Raw genomic sequence first — 27,606 nt, 5'->3', positions numbered from 1 at the left:
AAGATTCGTGCCAAACGCAAAAAGTAGTGGCTAGCGATGGACAATACTTTCAAAAACATTATGTATCGTTCTTTTACAATAAATGCTTAATTTTTTATTAAGAACGGAGGAAACTTATTTGTACAGTTAATATAATAATGTTGAATGACATATTAAAATCGTTTCGAAGATGCAAATAAGCATAATAAATTTGTTAAATTGCTAATCAATTTAACTCGTGATATTACTACGATAGCTTAGTAGAGTTATTGTTTCAAGACCGAAAAAACATTTTGACATGTTTCTGGGGACTACATACGTAGTATATAAATTCACACAAGAATCATACAAGCATTAAGATCCAGCTGTATCATTTAAAGGCTTTGATTTCTATAGTTTATATTAGTCAATTATCATTTTAGATAATTTATTAATTTTTTCAATTGTCATTGACAAGTTGGTTTTAGAATTATATTTTATAAGTTGGTTTTAGAATTAGTCATGTTAATATCTTCATGTGTGATACATTCTTTCACCAAAAGTAATTCTTCTTTTAAATCACGGAAATCACGATTCAATCATTTCCGTCACAAATTCCACAATTATCTTTCCAATAATCTTTGCTCTTTTAGAAAGCATGGAACTTTCCATTTTTTCAGGTAGTTGTATTTTGTATAAAATTTAACTACAAATTTTTAATTCATCTGTTATATTTTGTTTTGAGAGCGACAAAGATATTGTTTTATTTTGCTCAGCATCAAAAATCGCAGTTTTCATTCTATTAACATTTGCGATTTTATCGAACATTTGTATCGTTTTCCATGTTGGTAAATTTTATTAAAATATTTCTTCAGTTGAGAAAATTACTGTGCGAGTAAGTCGAATGCTTACTGAAGTGAGCAATATTTCGATTGGCGCGCGGTCTACTTGCTGTGTTCAGAATCATCATCAGAGATTCAAAATCATATATCCAAGTATAATTTTATCCTTAACATTCGGCGAAATAAAATGAAATTTATAAAGATGATATTTCCTATACAATACGTTTCTCAAATTATTACAATATTTATTTCAAAATTTCGATTTCTTCGAAATTATGAGCCAATGATATAATACGGTCAGACACATACCGTTTTTTTTCTCCTTTGAGAACAGTCTATAAAAAGCGGATCAAAATTCCCGACACCTGGTGTTCTATTGTAAGTACAATTTTAAGAAATCCACATTGCTTCTTTGTGCAAACTATTATTTGATCTATCGACTATTATTTCATAAATACAAATTGCACAGCTATTATATGAAGCAAACATTATTACGACGTAACAGCTGGAATATCATATTAGACAAAGAAATGATAAAGAAAATCTCAGTTTCGAAACTTTTTGTTGTTCTCAGCATTAAGATTCTACTTCCTAGATATGTATTAATCCATATTCTTTAATCCTGGAAAAGGATTTTCGAAGGAGTAAGAGAGAAAAAAGTAATTGTTATACAAAAATTATGTGTTTCGGTAATTCAAATAACTTTAGAATTTACTTTCTTCTTAAGGGACCCACTCTCCCTTTGTTTAAGTGCAAAATATCTTTCTACATTATGAACGCGTGTTTATTTATACTCTGCAATATTTGTTGAATAATTTGTTGAATAATTTGAAATTATTTATTTTATTTTTTCTATTTTATCATATTCTAACTAAGCTTTTTTCTTATATTATTTTCATTTTGAAAGTAGATCATATGTGTCTTCAAGGTAGAGAATTTGTATTATAAAGTAAATAATATGTATTTTAAAGGAGAGAATTTGTGATTAAAAGCAGAGAATTTGTCTGCTTTACTCCACTTAGAAAAAAAACAAAAACTTAAACACACATACATATATATATACACATATATGATAATAACTTTTTAAAGAAGAACAAGCGATAATTAAAAAACTTGTAGAAAGTTACTTATAGGGTCATGACCTTGACAATACATCAAGGTTATCGAAATTGGCAAAAGTCGCCCATTTACTAAAGTTTTATCAAAAAAATACGTAGATACAATGAATAATTTTGTTAAACAAACACGTATATGTTTTCTTTACACCTGATTTATCTCATTATTCTATTCATACAAGTATTAGGATATTACGATTATCATAAAATTAACAGTTTACGAGATATTTAATGTGTTATGTTAATTATATGTGCCAGAAAAATGTACCTATAAATATAATATATCGTAAATTATCAATTTTTTTAAATTTCTGACTTAAAACTTGTACATGTAGAATGATTATAAAGAAATCATATTACGTAAAAAATCATATAATTCTATTTTAAAAAGCGTAAATAAACGTTACATCTTTTTCATTGAGTCTCTCATAGTACCTCTATCTAGAAAAAAATAACGTGATTACAATAGGCCCCTCTCGAAATAGTTGCACTTTCATAGAAAATATTTTTTATACTTTTTAAAATATGTCGATGTGAAAGTTAGTTTGAGACATTCTGTATACATATATACATAAGCGTGCACATGTATATATAGTATTTTTATTAAATAATTATTACATTATAATCCATACATATTGAATGTGATCCTTAGCTCCTGTTATCCGCTGATGCACAAAGATGGATCTATTTTGTCTTCTGTAATCTGCATTGTTTCCGGATAGATCAGAACAGAATACAAGTAAGAGATCATTGACTCGATGAAATCTAGAGCTTGTGTATCTAAAATGAGTGAAAAAGACTTAATCTTTCATTAATATTATGACATATATATCATATATAAGCATATTCTAATTGTGTTAATAAGTAATAAAAAGTAGTAAAATAGAAAATTAATTTTTTTTTCATGTTTTAATATAATATTTTATAAATATTTTGAAATTAACGTGGTTCTAATATTAACACATATAAAAAATAAGAGCATAAAAAACCACAGCACAAGTTATAGTTTGTGATATTTAATTATTATTACATTCATTAAAACATTAAACGTTTCGGCCACAATCTGGCCATCTTCAGTAATTCAATAATATTCTTAAAACGCAGAGTTACATCTAGTTGACATTAAATTCAACAGTCGACAGTTGTAATTAAATAAACATGTTCTTTTGTATGTGAAGATGCTTCATGCAGTAATGTTACACGGTCAATTGTCATATCAAGAAAAGTGTAGAACAAGAATTTCCTGATTCTAAATAAAATTGTATATATATTAAAATCTTCTAGTCAGAATATAAAGAAAAAGAATCATTACCTGTTTTACAGCAAAAAAACCAAACGATGAATCTCGAATATTTCTTTTACACAGTTAGAATTTTGTCGTGACATTATGTGTTGTTATTTGTCCTATCATATATTTTACCACTATTTATATATCTGAGTCAAAATTTTTAGAAAGTTCTAGAATTGTTTATTAACAGAAAGAGACATCCTTTTTTAGAAGAGGAAAATAAACCTCAGGCTTCCGTGTCACTTTGCTTATTGATACCACTTGTTTGTCTTTTTATATGTATCATTTCCGAAATTCTTCTTTTCGCTAAAGATTGTTCTCTATCTAAAATTCTTATATTATCCCAATCTAATTCATGCATCCATTCATACGGTGACGTGAGACCACAGAAATTTCGGAAGAAGGTTTTCTTATATCAGCCTTATGTTCTTTAATCCGAGTTTTTAATTTCCTTTTGGTTTGGCCAACATAAGAAGATTCACAGTTTAAGCAATTAATTTTATAAACTACTCCGCATTGGTCATCCTTAGGCAAAGCATCCTTTCCTGTCTTAATAAATGTATTCAATTTATTCATTGGTTTATAAGCTATATTAAAACCGTACATATGTGAAAGTTTTTTAAATTTTTCCGAAACCTTGCCCAAATATGGTAACGTGAAAAATTTTTTAGAAGTAACATTAGAGTCACATTCATTATTAATTTCTTTAAGATTTTTATCTAAATTAGTTCTGTTTTCCAACGTTTTAATTCTATTATTTATTGTAGAAAATATAAACTTTAAAGGATAACCATTATTTAGAAACGTGTGAATTAATTCAGAGATGTTTTTTTCATGAAATATAGGATGGGATAAGAATAGAATTCTATCAAATTGCCTAATAATAACTCCCCTTTTATGTTCTAACGGATGATTCGAAAAATAATTCAGATATCTCCCAGAATTGGTAGGTTTTTTATAAATATCGAAGATGATATTTCCTTCCTGTCTCATTAATTTAACATCTAGGAAATGTATGCCGTTATCATCGCCAAAGTCCACAGTAAATTTAAGCCTTTCGTGATATGAGTTAAACAATTCTAGAACTCCCTCAACTTTTTCTTTGTGTATAGCTAATACAATATCGTCCACATAACGAAAATAAAACGATAAATTAATGTTATTCTTGGTAATGATTTCTTGTTCAAAATCTTGTAAAACAATGTTCGCCAGTATGGGGGACAAAGGAGAACCCATTGGCATGCCAAAAATCTGTTTAAATATTTTATTATCAAAACTAAAAAATGTAGAATTAATTATAATCATAATTGCTTTGATAAATTCGTGTAAAGGAATCGAAGTCTTATTCTCCATAAGATTCCACCTCCATAAGATCCCACGAAGAAAATAACTGTTGAAATTGGTAAATTATTAAAAAATTGGAAAAATAAGGGGTACATTGATTCTAATTTATATAAAAAATTGTACGTTTCGGACGGCGAACTTCCGAGATCTTACGGTTTGCCAAAAATTCACAAAGAAGGTCACCCTTTAAGATTGATTGTCAGTTGTATTAATAGTGCTTTTTATCCACTGGCGACTTTCTTAAAGGAAATCATTGACAATAATAATGTAAAAAATTTCAGTTAAAAACAGCTTTGATTTAATAAATAAACTCAATGGAAAAGCAATTGATACAAATTTTAGTATTATATCATTTGACGTGGTCTCCATGTACACGAATATTCCGACCGAATTAGTATCAAAAAGCATTGAACGCAGGTGGAATCTCCGATCGGATAATTGGATATCCAAAAAAAATTTGACGACAGATATCCAATATTCGGTACCCCTTAATTTACTATTCGGAGTATTCCTAATATATATATATAATAATATATAATAATATATAATAATATAAATTAATAATAATATATAATAATATAAATTAACTATGTGTTAATATCTAGACGTACAATATATGTTCGATATGTTACTGGAATGTACGTCACTGGAATGTTTACCTTAACATTTATTTTTATAAGAAAAGTGTAAAAGTGTTTCGAATTCCAATCACTTTTTGCAAAGATTCTATATCTAATATTTCCTTAACCGAGAGATGCGCAAAGATCGCTGAAAATCTTTAATAGTGAATTCTAAACATCACATTACGTCATTTTGTCATAATTCAATTTGAAACTTTGAAGTTACATCGTTCATGCTTATCCTATCGTAAGCGTTAATGCATCAAAAAAGAATCGCGGGAAGATTTAGGAAGTTCATAAAAATTTCACAGCAGAAATGAGTTTTAAACAGTTCCAAATAATTGCATGCACACTGTGAGCACGAAGATAAAACTTTTATGCGGAACTTTTATAACTTTATTTTTTGAAACGCATTTACGTTTTTTGACGCGAAGTGCCTTGGATATGGAAGTCTGTTCTATTGCTGAGGCATCTTGAGCGTCTGATTCAATTGTATCGTAACTTCATGTTGACATGCGGTGCAGCTTTCTCTTATAGCCAAGAACGGAAAGTTACTTTTGCCATTAGTTTTGTGGTTACTTTTTTATGACGATTTTACTTTTTATGTTACAATTTTATCGTTATTTTTGTTGTTACTTTTTTATGACGACATATGTCAAGATCAAATTCATTGAAGATAAAAATTTTGATAATATGTTTATTCGATTACATTCCTTCACACACACAACGTTTTTTAAAGATACCCATCTTTTACAAATATTTAATAATGAAAAGTAGTAATTAATTATTTATGTTAAGTAATTGTTGTTTAGTATATTTTTAAGACTCAAAATAAGTATTATATAATATATACATGTTGTGTATAGACAATACAGACAACATACAATACAAATGTCAAGGTCATGGTCAATAATGGAGATGACTTCCTTTTTTATATGTTACCGAAAGGTCTTTAAGTGTTTCACAATGTAAACATTTTGATGCACAATGTCAATAAAAAATAGCTTACAAAATAAATACACATGTGTACACATGTATAATACTAACTCAAAGATAGCTGCAGAAATCAGAGCATTTAATATAATTATGTATACCGGATAATTATCCAGAAATACTTCTAATGTCAGTCAAAAAAGGTATGTCGTCATGAAGTATACAAAAAAAAAAATAAGCACGTGCTAATCTATAAAAAATGTATATAATGAATCCGATTATCATACGAATTATCCAGTTACGTAGTCTTTGGTATTCCTTTGGCGCTCCGAGAACTTCTAACGTGTCATTTACTATAGCAAGTTTATGTAAGCACATTTTCAAATCCTTTAAAAAAATTATATTAATCGATTATGCGACACAGAATAAAATTATTGTAATTTTATATTTGAGTAAAAATTGTTGTTGCAATGTGTACAGAAAATGTGAAAGATAAAGAATTATATTATAATAATGTAAAGTATAAAATTGATTATTAAAAAAATTAATTGTTAAAAAAAAATTTTTTTTTAAATTTAATTTAATTCATTATAAAACTATGAAAAAGATTACATATTAACAAAGTAATAGACATAAAATATGATACAATATAATAGCTTGCAAATAGTTAGACGTCAGCAAAACTGCTGTTACATAGCCTGCCAGCAACAAAAAACTGAGACTAAGACAACGATGCAATGAGTGATGAAGCAATAGTTAAAATTATATACATACGCACGTACACATACAGGCGTAAGCACCTATACATATACCAGTTACAGTCTCTCTTAAATATTGTGCTGCAATGAAACGAGGCAGCAGAACGAAAGCAGGGGGACAAAGAGAGAGAGGTTTTTATATATGAACAGAATTAAAATATTTGACTGAGATGTAGAAGAAAATGATATGGAACATAGTGAAATGAAAAGTAATCTTGGTACCTTGGTGACAAGGAAGTTAAAAGTAAATAGAATGATGTTCAGAGTTTAACTGAAAGAAGCGTTGAATAGAGGATATAGAGGAGATATGGAGGAGTATTGAACAAAAAAAAAAGAAAAAAACGAAATACAATACATGTGTAGAATAAAACGTTGCCACATCTTAAGCCAACCAGATCTCTGGTAATACACAGATATATGGTCGTATTTACGAAGAGAAGTGGAGGCAAGAATTTTGGATACACTGTACACGATGTAGAAGTTATTGATTAAGAACCGAAACGTAGACAACATCGCGTAATCGTATTAGGTGTTGGAATTAATTCGTAGCGTTTTTAATGAAAGAATGTTATTTATTTCACATGAGCATTAAAAAATACATTAATAAAAGTACTTCCCATCACTTGTAAAACGCTACGAATTAATTCCAACACCTAATAAAATAATGAAATAACGAGTAATTGAGAAGAGAGAAGTTTTTAAAAGAAGAAAAGGATGTGACGAAGAATAAAGAAGACGTAGACAAGCGTAAACAGCCTGACGCTTGATAGGCACGTATGACTCGAATATCCATGAAGAATCAGCATGGACACCAAGAATCTTAATAAAAGAGGAGTTGGAATTGGAACGGAATTAAGAGAAATATCGAATGATTGAATACGGGATAATAATGTTGAAGAACCGACAATTAGCAAGGATGATTTAAAGAGATTTAGATACAGTGAATTATTAGTAGATCATTCGCGGCAATAAATTTTAGATTTTTATTTAAAGCAGAACAGGTTGCAAAAGCATCGAATGTGTAAAAGAATTTGAAAAGAATTACGTCGTCTGCATATATGAAGGGTTCAGAGGACATTATTTAGAGAAACACTAGATAAATCAGATAAAAATATTAAAAAGTAAAATTCCGTGAATGGAATCTTGAGGTACTCCAGAAAAAAATGGCACGAGAAGAAGAAAAAAGAAGAAAAGAATTATATTTGAGGACTTTTTTGCTGCGTGCGATTTGTAAGAAACGAATTAGTGATTAAGTGTGATTATAGATTAGTGAGAGAACCGAATGAGAGAGACTGCATAGCTTGAGTTTAACTAAAAGTAGGTCATAGTTAACGGTATTGAAAGCCTTTTATAAAAACGTTTTATCATTTTGTATTTGCCTGTAATTGTGAATTTAAGACTGCTTTAATGCTCTCAATTAAACATCTTATTAAACAAAAAAAAAGTAATACTAAAAGATCAAGTATTATTATATTGAAACCAGAAGTACATTTTAAAATTTGTACCTTAAAACGACTGAAGCAAATGAGAATTAATGTAATGCTAAACAACAGATAAAAATTGCTCGTGATGTTTTTTTGCAAACTGATGACGTATGATGGATAGTAGGAGAAGTATATAAGAGAGCCTCATTTGACCAAAGCATATAGGTAATAAAGATATGTCCTAGATTGCCCACGATATTGTCGAAGATATTCGAACATGTACAAATTGCAGAACGATCCAATGATCAATAATGGCGCCAGCGCTCTTTCTAGCGTCTTTGCCATAGTTTCCGAGTCTGTTATTATTTTAACTGAATTAGTTCTTGCTGCACAAGGCACAAACACGTTTTAATATTTTTTACAAGATTTTCAGAAATAATTTTCACAGTTCCTCTAGGAACTTTATGAAACTATACTATAAGATATGTACACTGAGGGATAACGTATGTAAATGCCGTTTAATCGACAAGTGTTGAATATTAGACACACAAATAATCTAGATCTAGATTAAATTAGATTGATTAGATTAGATCTAATCTAGATCTAGATTAGATTGCCTTTTTTTACGGAATTTTTATTTATAGATACGTAGATTGAGGCCACTAGATGTGGATCACTCTTGAAAGAATAATTCATATTTCATATTTTATATTTTTATAAAGATTACATTATGGATTTTATTTCATTTCATTACTGTTTTATGCGTTTTAATGTTGATTAAATTACTTAATAATTATTCGCAATTAGACTCCATGTACTTATTGCGAATTAATTTACCAAATGTTTTATCTTTTTGGGATTTAATTTCATCTAAACATATCAACTTTTTTCGTTAAATCTATTGCTCCTGTAAAAGCCATAAGGCAATTCTTATAATATTACACTTTCTATGAATTTTGTACATACCCTAGTTTATGACCTAGTTTTATTAACGATATTAATAAAATGTGCAGCGCTATTGCTAATAAATAAAAAAAAAATTGAAAAAGACAAAGCAAATGCTAAAGAATCTTGTAATATTCATTATTTGATATATAAAAAATACTATAATTATTTAAATATAATGTGTGATTCCGAACTAGTGCTTGATCCGCATTTAATGCTTTTACTCTATTATTACAAGGTATGAATGATTGTAACATTTGGTCTTATACTAAGTACAGGGTCAGGCAAAATGATCTCCCACATTTTAATCTTTAATAAAAACGCCATTGTAAATGCTACTTAGATTTTATTTTTATTAACTGAAAATTTATGCTATGCCATTTGTTTTTATTGAGTTTTGAAAATTACAGAGTCCAAGTGGCGACCATTTTTTTCGATACACATTCGAAGCTGATTTCTAAAAGTTTCCATCACTCGAGCAATAATTTGAGGCGATATTCCTGTAATTTCTTGGCGTATTGCTACTTTAAAATACCTGAAAGCGAAGGTTTTTCAACACCACCTCCGAACCATTGACGAATTGAAAGCAGCAATACGCCAAGAAATTACAGGAATATCGCCTCAAATTATTGCTCGAGTGATGGAAACTTTTAGAAATCAACTTCGAATGTGTATCGAAAGAAATGGTCGCCACTTGGACTCTGTAATTTTCAAAACTCAATAAAAACAAATGGCATAGCATAAATTTTCAGTTAATAAAAATAAAATCTAAATAGCATTTACAATGGCGTTTTTATTAAAGATTAAAATGTGGGAGATCATTTTGCCGGACCCTGTATAAACGTGCTTAATGGATGCTTTTTATTTACCTGGCTTCTAACGATACATAGCGATTTAAATTGAAGCTGACAACTTTAATAAAATATTTAATGATTGAAGATATGTGAAATTATAATGCTCTTTGTAATGTAAAGGTAAATACAATTATTCTTATAATGAAAATATAATTTATTAATGTAAACATAAAACGTGGTGTTAATTTTACTATTATTTTTTATTTTTATTTTCAAAATATTTATATATATATATATATATATATAGGCACACAATTTTATGTACTTACATGTATATATATATATATTATATATATATATACATATACACACACACACACACACACACACACACACAATTATAAATATAATATTTATTTTCGTAAAGTAAAAGGTTTAAACTAAATATGCTGTAAATAAAATTTGATTTCGGCTAATTGTTTTGCCTTCTCTCTCTTTTTTTTTAATTCACTGTAAATTTCGTGGCTTTGTCATTTGATTTGTCGTATAACAGCTTATATGGACAACCAAATTCCTATTAACATGACAATTTTAATTATCAAATTCGTATGAAAACTTTCCCCCAGGATATTACAAAATTTTCCAAAAAAAGCTTGATTATTCTTTGTATACGTAACATTGAATTTTCAGGAAAAAAGTATATTAAATAAAAAATGATTTTAAACTCTCTGAATAATTTGAAATAAATTTTCTCTAAAGAGTGAAAATTAGGTTGGTTTGAATAAGAACATCCCAATATTCAATCTTAAAGAATGAAATTTCACTTTTTAGAATGAATTTTATTCTAAACATCTTTCAGAAATTGAACTGATCATGCTATTAATCAAAATTATTATAAGTAATCTTTTTAGACAGTTATACAGAAAATTATCTCTTAATTTTGTCTTACAAATCAATATTCTTCTTAACCTATTCACACTTTAATTATTAAAACGGAAAAACTTACTACGATAGAACTGTTCCCCATCACGATGATCGGATTGCTATCTATAATCGTATTCAAATGATGTGCAATCGTGATAACGGTGCATTCTTTAAAACTGCTCCTTATTGTATCCTGAAAAGCATCCGTGCTAGAAATATATGTGTAGTTTCAAATTGAGGGATGCAAATTTATAAACATGTTAAATTTATAAATCTCTCTCTCCCTCTCTCTCTCTCTCTCTCTCTCTCTCTCTCTCTCTCTCTTTCTCTTATGCGTTGCAAATTACAGATACAAAATATATACTATTTTAATGGAAATGTTTACCAATTCGATTTGAAAAGATTTGATTTCTATTAATTTTGAATTTATTATAAAACGAATTAAATAAAACGTTTATCGTACCCGACCGTAACTTGATGTACCCTTGATGTAACATATTGTAAAAATACTTTATGTTATTCACAATCATTCGCAAAAGTAGCAACTTAATTATAGAAGGTTTGAATTATTTACATATGGTAATTTATTGCTATACCTCATAGCAAAAATGTCACATTCATAGTATAATAAATTCTCAATAGTCATCATAATTTGTGTGATGTTATTGAAAAATCATCAAAGGCTACACCACATTATTATCTTGATCTGTATGTGTCATAACACAATAAATAACTATTAATTCATCTGTATAATGTCACACTTGTAAGCGGATATTCCTACAGTACAATGCTTTTACTATCACATCCGTGACAAGGTAAATATTTGCATATCATCATGACTTTGCGATTACTGTGATTTCATTTTTTGCTATGGAGAATTTATTATAGACATGTAATTAATCAATTAAAATTTATTGTCTTCGCCAAATGATATTTAAATATAATCCTAAAGAATTGTAAAGACTCACTGCGAATCAATATTGGCCATAGCTTCATTGAGAACGAACAAGCGATTGTTTCTCAAGATGGCTCTGACTAGGCATATAAGTTGCCTCTGACTAACGCTGAAGTTATGACCGCCAGAGAAGATATCGTGGTCCAGTGTGACATCATTAAGCTTGACTTGCCGCAACACCTCCCACAGTTTCAAGTCATCGTACTGATTAGACGGATCTAGATTGTAATGTAGATTCTCGGAAAAGAGCACAGGTTCCTGTGATATAATGGAGATTTTGCAGCGCAATTCACTGAAGCCCGTGCTTGTGTCCGACTGATCTTGAGCTCGCCTTTTAGACCTTCATTGAACAAGCGGAAAAGCGCTGAGATCAAGGAAGACTTACCGGCGCCAATTCGTCCAACCATCTCAACTTTTCAGTCAGGCTCGATGGATACGTTCAGATTCTGTAAAGCCCGATTACGTGATAAAATACAAATAATATTTAAGAATGAACAGTCGGTTTATTTTATACCTTCAAAACTGGTGGATTATCTATATGATATTTCATATTGACATCCTTTAAAATCAATTGTCCTTAGGATAGCCATGTAAGTGGCGATGAATTGTCCGAGGCAATAGGTTCCTCCTTAGGAAGATTTGTGTCTACTGAAGAATCCTTTCCACGGAGGTCATCAATGACACCGACTCGCTAAATTGTTTTATGGTGTATTGTAGACAAACGATCAAGATCAATGACTGCGATATTGCTAGATCTGTTTTGCTGCCAGCTACACTGCCTGTAATATAAAGAACAAAGAGAACTTTCAATAGTCTGATGATTGAGAAAAAGGATCACACGCTGAAATAAGGATTAATTAAAACATAATATTATAGGATTATTAAAACATAAAGTTTATTTAATTCTACTAATTAATTTTTCTAAGTTGTAACCTTTTGCATCTTTATGAAATCTTTAGAAAAAAAATGTAACTCTCCTTAACTAAGAATCTATTAATTAATTAGATATAATATAATTTACCAGTCTCATTCATTGGTATTAGAGAAAAGCAAATGCAAGCGAGGAACAGGCACATTATTAAATCCGCAACGACAGCAAAGGCTACGGCGTATGTTAAAAAGAGATCACGTGCCGCTGCTTTTGATCGTTGACAAACCATTCAGAGTGGCATTTATGTATGAGAATATGGGACTGAAAACGCAAAAACATATTCAAAAAAACTTTTGAAGAATTTATTAAATTCCGGGAAATCTAAAAAAGTAAAAATACGAATTCTTTGGCAAGAGTCCACGAATTTAAACCTCATATAATATACACCGCACTTTTTTCTATTAATGTTACTTGCTCTAATATACTTACTTACGCCTTTTAGACGTTTGAGGTCTTGACTAGGATCTTCATATAGGATTTCGTAGCGAAAAAAAACAAGATGATTAGTATGACTATCAATATCAGCATCCACTGATTAACTCCATGATCGCCTCCATGATCATTATACCACATACTACGCAAAACCCCTGGATTGCCTCCAATATCAGTTTGGACAGCCACTCATCCATGATGCCCACATCCTTCGAAAATATGTTTAAAATTCTTCCTGGAATACAAAAATCATTAACTCTTTGCAAGAATCGAGAAAAGAAATTATATAAGTCCAGGAATCGAAATCGACGTAAGTTCAATAATTTATTAGAATGAAAATGCTCGTAAATTTTCTAAACAAATTAAACAAAATCATAGTTTATTTCAAGCTTATAATTAGAATGACTTTCAATTAATACAATTGGCATAAGTTACATAAATATAATATAATATTTTAAAATAAAATTAATCAATTTTAATCGATAATTTGTATCTTTGGTATCATGAATATGTGCAAAAAAAGATCTACATCATCGTTACGCTTTACTTTTTTATGGATAGCGATCATTACAACTTAATAATATCACATTGGACAAAAATATACTTATTTTCTGTATCCGGAATTAACGTTTTGAAAATTCTTCAAAAAGATTCTAATAATACTTTAACAATTTTTATATTTTAAATTTCTAAAGATATCTTTAAAAGAAATATCTTAATTTCTTCACATTTTTTAAGTTTTTTTTTGGAAAATATAAAATGAAAAATCTTGTAAATTCTATTTCAGAAGCGTATTCACGAGCGTGGCGCAACTTCGTCGCGCATTCACAGCTAAGAGCTTTTCTTATGCAATCGGATGACGGGTGACGTTAAATGAAACGCCACAGAAATGCATCTTCGCTCGTCCGCTCTTAAGGGCAACACACAATCGCAAGACAATAGTTGGGCGCCAGGCACAAGTGAGCGTGCCACTCTTTTTCGAAATTACGTGATATTTTCTTTATGCAATATTCTAACGAGCTGTGAATGTCGACGAGCTCTCAACCGGTAGCTCAGACTCGGAAATGGCAGAGGGGACAGTTCGAGGATAGCGGATCGTTTGGAGAAGCGAAGCAGGGACGGCAAGCACATCAGAATTAACAATAACAAAATTAACAAGTATATTGAATAAGTCGAAGACTTCGACTTGCATTTACATCTGCCAACAAAATCGTGACGATAAGCTCTAATCAAGCGCGATAACGGATTCACACAGGTCCCGGAATGCTTTACGCTAGGCGTATCAATTTCGTTAGATCTTCGCGGCACACAGGGATACGCTCGCGAATTATACAAACAAGACTTCGCCGTCTCAAAAATACGATGGAATTCGGCAATGATTGTAGCGTGAACACGGCGTGACCTTGTGCGCGTTCGCGGGGTTTCGCGCCGCTCAACTGAAGTTCAGAGAAAGACAGAATATACGCAAACTCGACGCTACACAATCTCGATACTATAGAATAGTACAGAATAGTAGCGCAATTATTAATGGCTACAATAAATTATCATTAATCACTATCACACAGAGTGCCGATACTCTAATAGACGTGCAGATCTTACGCTACAAGCTTCCAAAACGACAGGATACGTGTCAATAGTGTAGTGCGGGATACGGTACGATACAAAAGAAACAGGACACGTGATAAACGCTTACAAGAAATGACGAGGCTGTGGCCTTGGCGGACGCAATAGAATTTTCCCTGACTATGATGGACCGTCCCGGGAGGCGACACGAGTACTCGAGTTCCCCGGAAATCAAATGCACGGTAATGCCACGTGCGCTCACTATAATATGCCCGATAGGATTACGATAAAATTGTGTCTTCCGGATTCGGAAACCGGCGACTTTATAGCCCGTGATGCTTGTCTCACCGTGACCTCCCGCTGGTGCTCGCTCTGGTCGTCTCCTTGCTCGCTCAGTTCTTGCCTGTCCGCGTGGTCCTGAGTCCTTCCATGTACGCTCGCTTAACTGGCCACAGCAGGCACGCAGGGCTCGTTATCCCCGCCAGGGGGCCTTATCGTGCCTTATTGACGCGTGACTCCGCGGCTCCGCTAATCGCGGGAACCGCGTCATGTCCATGTCGCATGTCCTGGCATGCGAAATTCGAGAAGCCGCAGGATCTTTTCGGGCCGCCTCGTTGCTTGCTTGGGGCTCTCGCCGTTCTTGGAGCGTAGAGTGGCCACCTCCGTTCTGCCATCCTCGTTCCAATCCTCGTTCCGCCTTGGGCCTGGAAGATGATGCGATAGAAGGTGTCTTGCGAGCAAAAGGGCGTAATAATGAATGATATCACCTGCGTGTGATCCGGAGAACAGGGTGTCGTGCGCCCCGTTGGCAGCGGTCGTTACTCGACTTCCATTCCTGGCCGTCCTTCTTCTTCTCTCTTCACGGTTCGGTGAGGCGGCGTCAATCTGCTAAGATCGCGGGAGTCACCAGTCTCTATAACTCTCGGTCACGGAAATTCACAAAAAAAAGGAAACGAAAACGGTAATGCGTGAGACACGCAAATAATGTCGCAGAAAAAGCGCAGATGTGTAAAATGTGGAAGAATTCAGGACGCGAGACTGCACTGTTTGGTTGGGCCATACGGTCCTTGTGACGGATGGAAAACGTCACGTCACAACTCCTCCTTCCCCGGGGAGGACCGAGGATGTCTCGGCTACGACGAACGTCGATAGTCATCAGTTTCTTCCTAATCGTTACTCAGCTGTATGTCACGGACGAGCATCCGGGTAGCCTTTTTCCTAAATAAGATACGATATTGACGGTTTTCTTCCTCCAGGCCCTAATGCCCGAGGGTTCTTCTGAATCCATGGAAGGATTCAGAAATCATACGCAAAACTATTAATTCCAAACAATGAAGGGGCAGTCGCTGGCGGCCTCGCGAACACGTCTCGCGACCCCGAGAATATGTTCTATCGCGGCCTGCTCTCAATCTCCTCTCTCTCCGCTACGCTAACATACGCCAAAATCATTCTTCGAGTCTCTCGACTTTTAGAATGCGATACGAGAACACAAAAAGAAAGTGGTAAGAACAGGAGAGGAAAAAACAAATTTTTTTTTACAACATCCTGCTCGCTAAACGGTACGCAATTTGGCTTCCAGTAGCAGCTCGCCCGATAGTCTCCCCCCCTCCCCTCCCCAAAATCTTCTGAGGGGGAAACGGCACCGCTGCATCGTGACTACACAAACGGAAGTGAACTTCGCCTCGCCAACAGCCATGTCGTACTTCCAAACTGCATCATCAACGAAAATAAGACCGGGAAATCTTAGTACAAAGAGCCGAAAAACAAAAAAAGCAAAGAAATTCTGTGAAAATTCCGATACTGATAACTGCAAAGGGGTGAAGCCAGGGATTAGCAAGATTAAGGAATGAAGTATGAGATCCTTCACATGCAACTTTCCCACCCGAACGCCTTCGAGGCTCTCCAACTCATATACTACTGGAGAAAGAATTTTACTAACCTTAAATGATCCTTGAAATTTCGACGATAACTTGGCGGCGACATTGTGAACCGCCGACGACAGCGTGTGTTGTCGTTTCAGAACGAGATCCTCCACTTTAAAGATGCGACTTTATCGCGCCTACGTAAATTATAGTGTCGGACCTGCTACTGATGGGCCTGATCGAGGATATCGCTAACCCAACGGTGCATCGATTGCAACCTCCGCATGCGCTCCTCCCAGTCTCGCGGTCCCACCCCGGTCGCCCCTCGGCCTTTTCGTCGCAACGACCGTGCTGGCTCTAATTCGCGACCTAGATTTAGAAAAGCGGATGAGGTGCCGACCGATGAGTGGTGAGCGGTATTATATGCGAAACGGAAATCCTTCAAGTGTCCCATTCGCGGTGATCACGGCTAAGAAAAGCCACAATCATGGTTGAATACCCTATTTACCCTTTCGATGGGATTAGCCTGCGGGACGGTAGTAAGAATGATGTCGCGTTCATCGGCGAATGCTTATAACGTTTTGTTAACGAACTTCGTACCGTTATCCGTGAGCAAAAATCTAGGTATACCAGCGCGAGACAACGAGGTCTTCTAGAGCTTCGCTTATTAATTTTCCGTTCGCGGCCCTCAGGACATGACACTCGATCCACTTGGTAAACAGGTCTTGGATTACGAGAACATACGCTAAACCCGATTTACTACACGGAAAAGGTCTCATAAAATTAGCAGCAACGACAGTCCACAGGGCTTCGGCGATTCGCCGACCCATGAGTCTCACAGGACTAGCCTGTTTCACCTTCGTACGCTGACAAATATCATACACGCGGATATATCTCGCTACATCCTTAAATATATTCGGCCAATAATACGCGACAAATGCCGATATGATTTATCGATCCCTAAATGACCCGCTTGAAGGTCATCGTGAGATTCACTCAGAGCCTCCAACCTCCTCTCACGTGGCAACACTTCCAACGATCGAGATCCTCTATCACATCCGACGTTGTGGCTCGCGGCTTCAAATATCTTCCAATCAGTAAACAACTTAGGTTTCTCCGAAACCTCGCGAAAACGTTCACGATACCAAAAGTCTCCCGTATCCGGAATCTCGCCATCCGCGACAGTCACTAACAAAACGTTAACATTCTCGTCATCTCTGGTGTCACTCTCAAATGCACGCGATAAAGTATCCGGTACGTGGTGCAAACCATCTTTGTGATGTACTATCTCGTAATCATACTCTAACAACTGTAATGACCAACGCGCCGGTCCATCGGATTTCTCAAATGATGAAGCCAACGCAAACTACTATGATCGGTTATTACCGTGAATCTATAGCCCTCTAAATGCGATCTAAACTTTTGTATCGCCCATATAACCGCTAAACACTCCTGTTCAGTAACTGAGTATTTTTTTTCAGGGGTCCACCAGCGCGCGATTCGCGAACACGATAATATTTTCTATGCCATTGATGGTTTGTGTTAAGACGGCACCGATACCAATGGAACTAGCGTCGGTTTGTAAAACGAACGGAACATTAAAATCGGGACACGATAATGTCGGAGCGGATTAATTTGGAACGAATCTGCTCGAAAGCACGGCATTGTTCACCTTCCCACTCCCAGCGCTGGCTTTTCCGTAACAAGCGCATGAGCGGTTCGCTGACAGTAGCAAATCGCGGAATGAAGCGACGATACCCAGGACGACATGCCCAAAAATCTGCGTAACTACTTGAGATTGCGTGGAGCAGGATATTCTACAATTGGCCTTGCCTTTTCTGGATCGACGGTTAAGCCGTCTCTCTGCACTATAAATCCCAAATAACGAACTTGTGAACGACAAAATTCACACTTCTCGGGATTCACAGTCAGATCGGCGGCAAAGATTTTATTTAAAACTCGCTCAATTCTAAATGTTCTTTAAAAGTAAGCGTTACGATAACAATGTCGTCCAAATATGCGAACGCATATGATTCCATCTCCGGCCCGATTAATTTGTGTAAAAGTCGCTGAAAAGTCGCGGGCGCTCCCATCAACCCGTACAGCATTCGTGTGAAATGATAAAGTCTTTTACCCGGGACACTGAACGCAGTAATTTCGCGACTATCTTTTGCCAGTGGTATTTGAAAGTACGCCTGGCTAAGATCTATCGTCGAAATATATCGCGTAGACCGCAATTTATATAAGATACCGTTCATATTAGATAGTGGGTACGCATCCTTCTTCGATACACTATTTACTTTACGGAAATCCAAACAAAACCGATATTTTTCGCTAGGCTTCTTAACCACGATAGGATTCGACCATTCGCTAAACGACGGTTCTATAATATTATTCCGCTAACATTTTGTCTACCTCTTCGCGGATAGCCTTCTGGACTTTCGGCGAAACCAAATAGCAACGCTGCTTAATAGGCGCGCTTTGTCCTACATCTATTTTTTTTGTTCCGTGACGGAAGTGATACCAGGATTCTCGATAGCTTCCGGCATTTTACCTTCAAGAAATCTTGCAAGAAGCGTTGTTCTTGGTTGTGGCTCAATTCCGGAAGTCTACAATAAACGTTTAAGTCTTCCCTAATATCCTCGAAAGTATATATCTCTCTCGTGGGCAATCGGTAAAATGCCACTCCGATGACGCGAAATCTAAACTGACGCCAAAGGCGTGCAAGAAATCTATCCCTACGATATAGGGAACAGTTATTGGCTCCGTCTCGAAGTCGGAGCGAACATGCCATCTCACTCACAAAGGTATATGCAACAACTACCACCCACCATCCAGCGAAGCCGTCCCGAGAATGGCGAAATGAAAAAATCCAGCAGCTCCTGCAGGAATGAGCAATTTAGCCGTGACGCGTCTCGAGTTCTGAGGTTTCGAGGCGCCTCGCGCCCACGGGGAATCACGAGGAAGCCCACTCATTTGCGTCTCATCCCCAGACGCACGCTCTGACCCTGTAATAAGAATGTTGTTTCCCTAAACTGCTCCATGGTACGTGTATTTACCGTGATGAGGTACGGATTCGCTTTGTCAGGAGTATTTCTGTAATGAGGGGCAGGTCTCCCTTGACTGAGCTTCACACATCGCTTCAAGGGCATCGGCTCTGTCTTGGTGGGCAGTTCCTGAATCTAATCCTTTCTTTAAGGTTGCTTTATCCATAGAGTTTCTTTAGAGAAGTCGACGAGTATTTGAAATGCTTCGGCGTTTGATACTAGGAATCGTATTGCAGTTTCTACTCGTTATGAGGAACTACATCTCGTAAGACAATTCTTTGCGCCTCAAATTCTGGACACTCTAGGATGAAGTGCCAAACTGTGTCCTCTTTTGCTCCACGTTTGCACGAGCTACTTTCAGTAAGCCCTAATTGAGAGAGTTTTGTATAGAAGTTACCATGCTCAGTTAGAGTCTGTGTGGACCAATAGTTGGGCTGAACTTATTTGAACTGAAACTTTTCTTGTATGCTGTTGAAGAAAATGAATGTCACTCGACTCTTTGTCGAGGCTTCCCACCTAGTTTGCCACTTCTTTGTTATTTCTCGCCTTATTGCTTTCTTGACGTCTTCCGTATCTTTTCCGATTAGGGTTCCGTTTATCTCTACGTCCTTTCTTACCTCATATAGGGTTCTACGTTCATCTAGGAGTAGATCAATGGGTGTTTGTCCTGATACGCAGAGTGATTCCCATAATACAGTGCGGTATGCGCTTGTATGTGCTATAAGCACTTCGCGTTGCACAGCCCTAAGAACTTTCTTGTCTTTCATAGTACATGGTCAGCCCATCCTGAAGCCGCATTGGACTACTGGGATGAACACTCCCCAGTAAATTGTGGAAAGCGTTTTTATTTTGAGACCCCATTGGGTCTTGCCAGCTTTTTGAACGAGTCTTTGAATCTGATTTTTGAGTCACCTATCCTAACAGCGGATGGTCTACTTTTAAAGTTTATTCTTCTTTTTCTATTCTTTGTCTTTCTATCCTGTCGTACTCCTCCCTGTCTGTCGACTTGGGCCCTTCTTAACTCTTCGCTTCTGAGCAAGACTGCTTCAGTCTTCCGCTTGGAGATTTGGAGTTTGGCCGATTTGCACCATCCAACTATTTGGTCTGCTAGTTCCTGGCTTTTAACTTCTATCTCCCTTCGGGAGTTACCGCTTATCAATATAACAAGATCGTCTGCATATGCTATGAAGCGATCCTTAGCCTGTATCTCTAGCATCCTTAGCAATTCATCAAACATTAAGTTCTAGCAGGTCGGCCCAAGCACTGAGGACTCCCAGAAGTATGCTGCCGCGTTCTGGAGCCCCTCATGCAAGGCTAGGTAAGGACACTCGGAGGTTTTAGTGAGTGCAAGCCCACATAACCCAGGCTCTCCCCGAGGCTCGGTATGTGTCAGCATTCCCCTCCGTATCAAAAAAAATAAAAAAGGTCGGCCCAAGCACAACTCTGTGGGCATCCTCTTGTTGCCCACTTCGATCCTTTTATATCGCCTATTGAGATGCTCACTCGTCTTTTGTCGAAATAACTTCGAAAAAGTTCAAAAGACATTTTTAGGACACTCTCTTGATTTTAGTCCTTGCAACACTAAGGGCCACCAGACATTACCAAAGGCATCGGAAATGTCAAAGAGCAATGCCACAGCATACCTCTCTTCGGAGGCAGAGACCGCTCGCGGAAGCTCCACGACCGCGTCTTCCGTCGACTTGCCCGGCATAAAACCGAACTGCCGATCAAAGATCCTTCCCGCCAGTGCCGTGTCCGTTAGGCGCATTTTGAGAAGCTTCTCGAAGAGTTTCCCTATTACAGAGAGGAGATATAGATCTATAGGATTTTGGGTCCTTCACGTCCTTGTCCTCACTCTTTAGAAGGACTCGTAATGAGCCCTTCTTCCAGATTATATGAAAGACGCTGAAGGCACCCATTAAACAACTTTAGGAATTGTTCAGGGATTTCTCTTACCGATATTTTTAGTACTTTGATCTCTATCAAGTCTATGCCTAGAGCTTTGTCGTTCTTGAATGTGACCGCTATGGCCATTTCCTTCCCTGTGAAGAATGGGGCATTCGCTGTATTTGCTAGATTTCTTATTTCGCCTTGTTCTTGCGTGTCTTCGTGGCATAGATCATTTGGTATATGTGTATCCAATAACCATTGTACCGTCTCTTCTACGGTCTTTGTTAGATGCTCACCTCTTCTAAGTGTGCTTATGACCTTTTCTATTTTTAGTTTGTTCGCTTGCTGTTTATATACAAAGCCCTATGGCTTTTCATTGCCGCATTCTGTGACAAACTTTTGCCAGCTTTCATACTTCGTCCTCCTTATCGCCCTGTTATATTGGCGTTGGTACTTTCGATATTCTTGTTTTAAGGTACTGATTGCTTTAACTTCGGATTCAGTCCTTTAATTTCTTGATCCTCTTAATGCTTGGATCATTTTCTTTTTCTGGCTCACCTCTTTTTTCATCTTTGTCAATTCTTTCGTCCACTACAGATTCGACTTTCTGAAAACTTTTCCTCGGCATCGATTTCTCGCATGCTTCCAAAATAACCTCCTATAACTCTCCGCCCATTCTTTCTACTTCCTCTGCAGATTTCGGGCCGAGGGTCCCAAGCCTTGGGATCCAGATAGATCTTTCAGGCTCTCACTGAATCGTTCCCAATCAGTCCGTCGTATGTCGAATCTACTGTTCGCAGTTCTGCGGTCATTTACCATCCTTGGTGTCCTCAGACCGATCTCCACGGGACTGTGGTCACTAGTTGCCCATTTTCGCCTCACCTTCCATGTGATTCGATGAGTTGGCTTATTTGAGGGGACACCAAAGTCACATCTATGAAAGATGATCCCCTCCTCGTTTCGAAGATGGGCCCTTGATGGGCTTCGTTTATTATCTCAAGGCTAAACGCGCGGATGAGGATCTCAAACTTCCTTGCTCTTTCGTCAGTCTCAGGGCGATCGCGCGTTGACATCTACCGCCACTATAAGTCTCTCGTCCCTCAGGGAATAAACACCTTCTCGAGAGGTGCCTGAGGTGGCCCTCGATTTCGTCGCTGTATTGAAAGTAACATGACATGACGTATATTGATAGGCCAGGAGCCTGCACTACCGCACACACACAGTGAGTTGTGCTAAGCTGCGAGACAAACATCATCTGTAGTCGGGAGTTGCTGATCGCTATCATCGCCCATAGGCGTTCCAAGCGCACTGCAGCAACTTTCATCCCCGTTCCCATAAAAGGTGTGGCTCTCGCCTTGCTTCTTGACATATGATTCCTGTAATAACAGGATGTCAAATCGCTTTTTGGCGACGAGCTGACGCACCTCACCTGTTACCGCCCCATATTCAATTGCAGTATTCTAACTCTTACTGACTTGGAGCTGGATGCTGTCGCCTGAATGCCATGTCTTTGCGGTTTCATATTCTTGCGTATCGCATCTTTGTAGGACTATGCTGACTTCACGATGGTACCTTTTGTCTATTTTCGCCACTTGCCTTTTTTTGTTGGTGTGCGTATTGCTTTACCAGATTATCACATCGTTCCAGGGCTATTTTGACAGCGCGAAGTTTGCTAACTGTCTTTATTGACCCTTTTCGAGCGTCACACCTCTCCAGGACTATCTTGACACTTTGACCCTTGCTAATCTTGGTTATTTTCCCAGCCTTGGTGTTCAGACTTTGCCTTACTTTATTGTTATTGTTATTATTATTATTATTTTCCATATGATTATTGCTTTTATTTTGGTAGAACGAAGAAGTCGAATGGCGCACCCACCTATACGCCACTAAGTCTGACTTCAGGAGGGCGACAGGTACCTTGGAGGTGTCGTTCGAGACTGCTCGATTTAGATTCCGCAGCCATACAGACTCTAAGCACGATTTCCTACACCTTGGCCTTTGAACGACCGCCATTATTTGGAAACGCTTATCATTAAGCATTCATCCATCGGTGTTTGATGTGAGCTGAAAAAGTATAATATGTAAATATATACATATATATAATTCATCCGCTCATTAGACATCCTAGTTCCGCCAGGGCCCGAGTCTAGCTCGAACCGTGTCGGTCCCAAAGGGATCTCTCACTCACCGCCATCGCCTTCCTTTCCGTGAAAAGAGGGAGGCAGCGACGACAGGGTTTAAACGCGCGGCTCCGTCACAATTGTTGTAGTTGCCACATAAGAGCCATTCGGCCTTTACGGGACCGACTCGTAGCTATGCTGTGTCAATAAAGCTTCCTTAGAGGCACCGATCCCGATCCCAGCACCATAGAACCCCAAACAGAGGGATCAAGGTGCTAAGAGGATCAACAATTCCAAGATGCACTGTCAAAAACCATCGTTCAATCAATCAATCAATTCTATGTTCGCCACATAAGAACCATTCGGCCTTTACCGACTCGTGGCTATGCTGTGTCGAAAAAGTTCCTTGATAGAGCCGTGTGGAGATTATTTAAGTGCTCCGAAGAGCTTCAACGTGGTGTTTCACACGTCTATCGCTAAGATCATTTTCTCCTAAGATAGGCGGATTGTAACCTCGACCCTGATGCTAGATCGAAGATTGCGATTCTGGGACGTCCAGGAATACGTTCGTGGAATATGTTTGTAGACCGGCATGCCCTTTCGGACACTCGTTCGAATTGTCTTTCGCTAAGGGTTACAAATATACACGGAAAGGATCTCTCCTTCTGTCACTCGTGTCCGTGGAATTGATGTTCAGTAAGCGCGACCATACATCCGATCACGTTCGTCTACGAACGAGGGAAGATCGCGCAGCCAACACTATGTGCGCGCCACATAAGAGCCATTCGGTCTTTCGACACCGACTCGTGACAATGCTGTGTGGAAAGATACAGGGAACAGCTAACTTCGGAAGCAAACAAACAGAAATCTCTCAGGATTTGCTTCTCAATTGCAACGGCAATCTAATCTTCTTTCTAATTCTCGCCATTTGCTCATTCGCGGTACGGATATGGAAATTTTCAGGGAGGTCACCCCAATCCAGTCGGTATGCCCAATTGTCGTACTATTTCGATATCTTCGTCCCCAAAAAGAGTTCGACTTAATCCAGAGTCCATCAAAGCCAGCAAAGAATGCTTCCCGATAAAAATATGAAAGTAGTGGGGATAACTCAGATACGTGGAACGTCGTCGCGAGATACTCAAAGGTCTCCCTGCCGGCTTCCACGCGGGTCTCGCCTGATTTCGCGGGAGTCGTCTCGACCCGAATTAGCGACTCTCCTTTCCCGAACAGGTGGGACACGTCCTCACGGTCACGTTCGGCGCATCGCAGCGAAAACAATACGTATGGCGCGTCTCCCCATTCTCGCGCGATATGATCAATTTTCTTCAATTCCAGCACTTAACTATCAGCACGGGCGTCATCGCCGAGGTCGCGGGCGCTCCTATTTCCCTGGCGGCCGCTTTGTCCGATTGTGGTTCGGGGCTCTCCTACTTCTGGCAATCGCCGAAAATTCGGTCGCATCTGCCCGACTGTTACACGGGGGTTTATGCGGACGATGAGCTAATTCCGGGAATAAAGATTTCTCCGGTGCGGGAGGGGCTCGACGCGTGAGGTTAGCCTTGTGGCTTACTTCCAGTTGCGAAGCTAATAACTCGAGAGTCACGAAATTCGAGAACTCGATACCCTACGGAGATTCATTTGCAAACGTGGTAGCATATTACGACGCATAATCCAACTGCTCCGCCAAGTTCCACGGCGGACTCAAATGACCGAAAAGGGCTTGCATGCACGTTAAATAATCAGCGACCGGCTCATCATCCCCCTGCGTGCGACGCAAAATCTCGCCCCGCAACGCGTACTGAAAATTTGGATCGCTGAAGCGTCTTCACCACGCAACCACAAATTGATCCCAGATCTGCCAGTCCGAACGCCGAGAACGATATCAGAACAGCGCGGTACCCGACAAGAAAAATGGCAAACATCGGAAAAGATCGGCATCGCTAACGGAAAATAACTCACGCTCCTCTTCGATTCGAATTAGAAAGGCTTCCGCCTTACTACCTCGCGCGCCCGAGCATTTTAAATTCCATTTACGCAGCGCGTTAATAATGTTCGAGATCGAAGCCTGTCGCGCGCCCGAAGTGTCCGCGGGACGCAAAGGCGAGGACGCTACTGGTGGAGGAGTACTGTGCGCGTCCACGCCATCCCCCGAATAACCATGCAGGAGAGGCCCCAGACTGTCCGGTCGCACAGGTATCGCGGCGGTCGCAAACTTATGGGGGCGTCCTCCTTCGCACGCTGGGATGGCTCCGCGTGCACCAGCGCATTTAATTCGTAGCGCAACAAACGGTCATGCAGAACGGCAGTATCCGCCTCAATCGCCTGCCCTCTACGACAATTCCTCCCTTAGCTGCTCGACGGATAGCCGGTAAATCCACAAAAATCGCGAACGTCCCTCAGACATCCCGGCGGGACTCGGAAGTAAGTGACAACAAGCGGAAACAATAGGCACCGACAAATCTCCAATAGAAAAACTCTCCGTGAAATGTCGCACGGGAAAGAGAGAGAGAGAAAAAAAATAACCTTCTTACTACAGGTCCCCTGGCATTTGCGCCCTTACCCGAACGCGATAACAAAAGAAAACTTAACAATATTAGGTGACTTTCAATCCCAATTTTGAACGACCGGTACACTCAGACGCGACTGCCAGAAACGACCAGTACACAACAATAATATTTGAGAAGCAAATCCTCAGAAAGGGCAATGCATAGTGGCCTTGAGCTTGCGAGAATAATAATCCGCGTGCCAACAGCTCGGTAAAAACAACACGGAACCGACAACGACAGAAAAACGCGACCCTGAATCACGACACAACTGCCCGAGACGACAAACACTAGTGAAACTCATAAAAATCAAGGACGTGTGATACAGCATGAAATTCCAGAACTCACTTTATAACGCGCACAAATTACACATCGCAACTAATGCTGTGGAAGAAAAAAATCACATTCAAATAAAAATTCAAACATTTCATCAAAAGAATAGTAGGTACAAAAATAGGAAAGGCACACAAAAATTACACATAGCAAAAGCAGAATATTCGCCGAATTCGCTCTCCAAATTCCTCATTCTTATTTACTGAGCGAAAAAAAAATTCTGTACTCGGACGCCCCACACGTTGGGCGTCAAATTTGCAACCTCATTCATGAATATGGCGCAACTTCGCGTATTCATAGTTAAGATTTTCTTATGCAATCGGATGACAGGTGACGTTTAAGAGCAACACACAATCGCAAGACAATAGTTGGGCGCCAGGCATGAATGAGCGTACCATTCTTTCTCGAAATTACGCGATATTTTCTTTACGCAATATTCTAACGAGTTGTGAATGTCGATGGGCTCTCAACCGATAGCTCAGCCTCGGAAATGGCAGAGGGGACGGTTCGTGGTCGAGGATAGCGGATCGTTTGGAGAAGCGAACAGGGACGGCAAGCACACCAGAATTAACAATAACAAAATTAACAAGTATATTGAATAAGTCTTCAACTTGCATCTGCCAACAAAATCATGACGATAAATCGAGTGCGATAACGGATTCACACAGGCAGGTAAAATGCTTTACACTAGGCGTATCAATTTCGTTAGATCCCCGCGAGCTCACGCCACAGAGGGATATCCTCGCGAATTATAGAACAAGACTTCGCCGCTTCAAAAATACGATGGAATTCGGCAACGATTGTAGCGTGAACACGGCGTGACCTCGTACGCGTTCGCGGGGCTTTCGCACCGCTCAACCGAAGTTCAGAGAAAGACAGAATATACGCAAACTCGACGCTACACAATCTCGATACGATAGAATATGCTCAATTATTAATGGCTACAATAAATTATCATTAATTACTATCACATAGAGTGCCGATA

The 27,606-nt window shown here is 37.9% G+C and overlaps 2 pseudogenes across 1 annotated transcript; both read right to left on the bottom strand.

The window, feature by feature from the left end:
- Positions 1-571: 571 nt before the first annotated feature.
- LOC147908442 (ATP-binding cassette sub-family C member 4-like) lies at positions 572-13,460 on the bottom strand (annotated as a pseudogene). Its single transcript, XR_015546128.1, has 4 exons — positions 13,372-13,460; positions 12,415-12,720; positions 11,028-12,346; positions 572-2,695 (listed from the first exon to the last, which is right to left on the bottom strand). The product of XR_015546128.1 is annotated as an ATP-binding cassette sub-family C member 4-like (transcript).
- A 7,708-nt stretch (positions 13,461-21,168) lies between these two features.
- On the bottom strand, positions 21,169-26,029 carry LOC147908441 (uncharacterized; annotated as a pseudogene).
- Positions 26,030-27,606: the final 1,577 nt, after the last annotated feature.

This window comes from Acromyrmex echinatior, chromosome 9 (genome assembly GCF_024713525.1).
Source record: "Acromyrmex echinatior isolate Ae372 chromosome 9, ASM2471352v2, whole genome shotgun sequence".
Taxonomy (NCBI): domain Eukaryota; kingdom Metazoa; phylum Arthropoda; class Insecta; order Hymenoptera; family Formicidae; genus Acromyrmex; species Acromyrmex echinatior.
The sequence above is the reverse complement of the archived record's forward strand: the minus strand, read 5'-3'. Positions and strand labels throughout refer to the sequence as shown.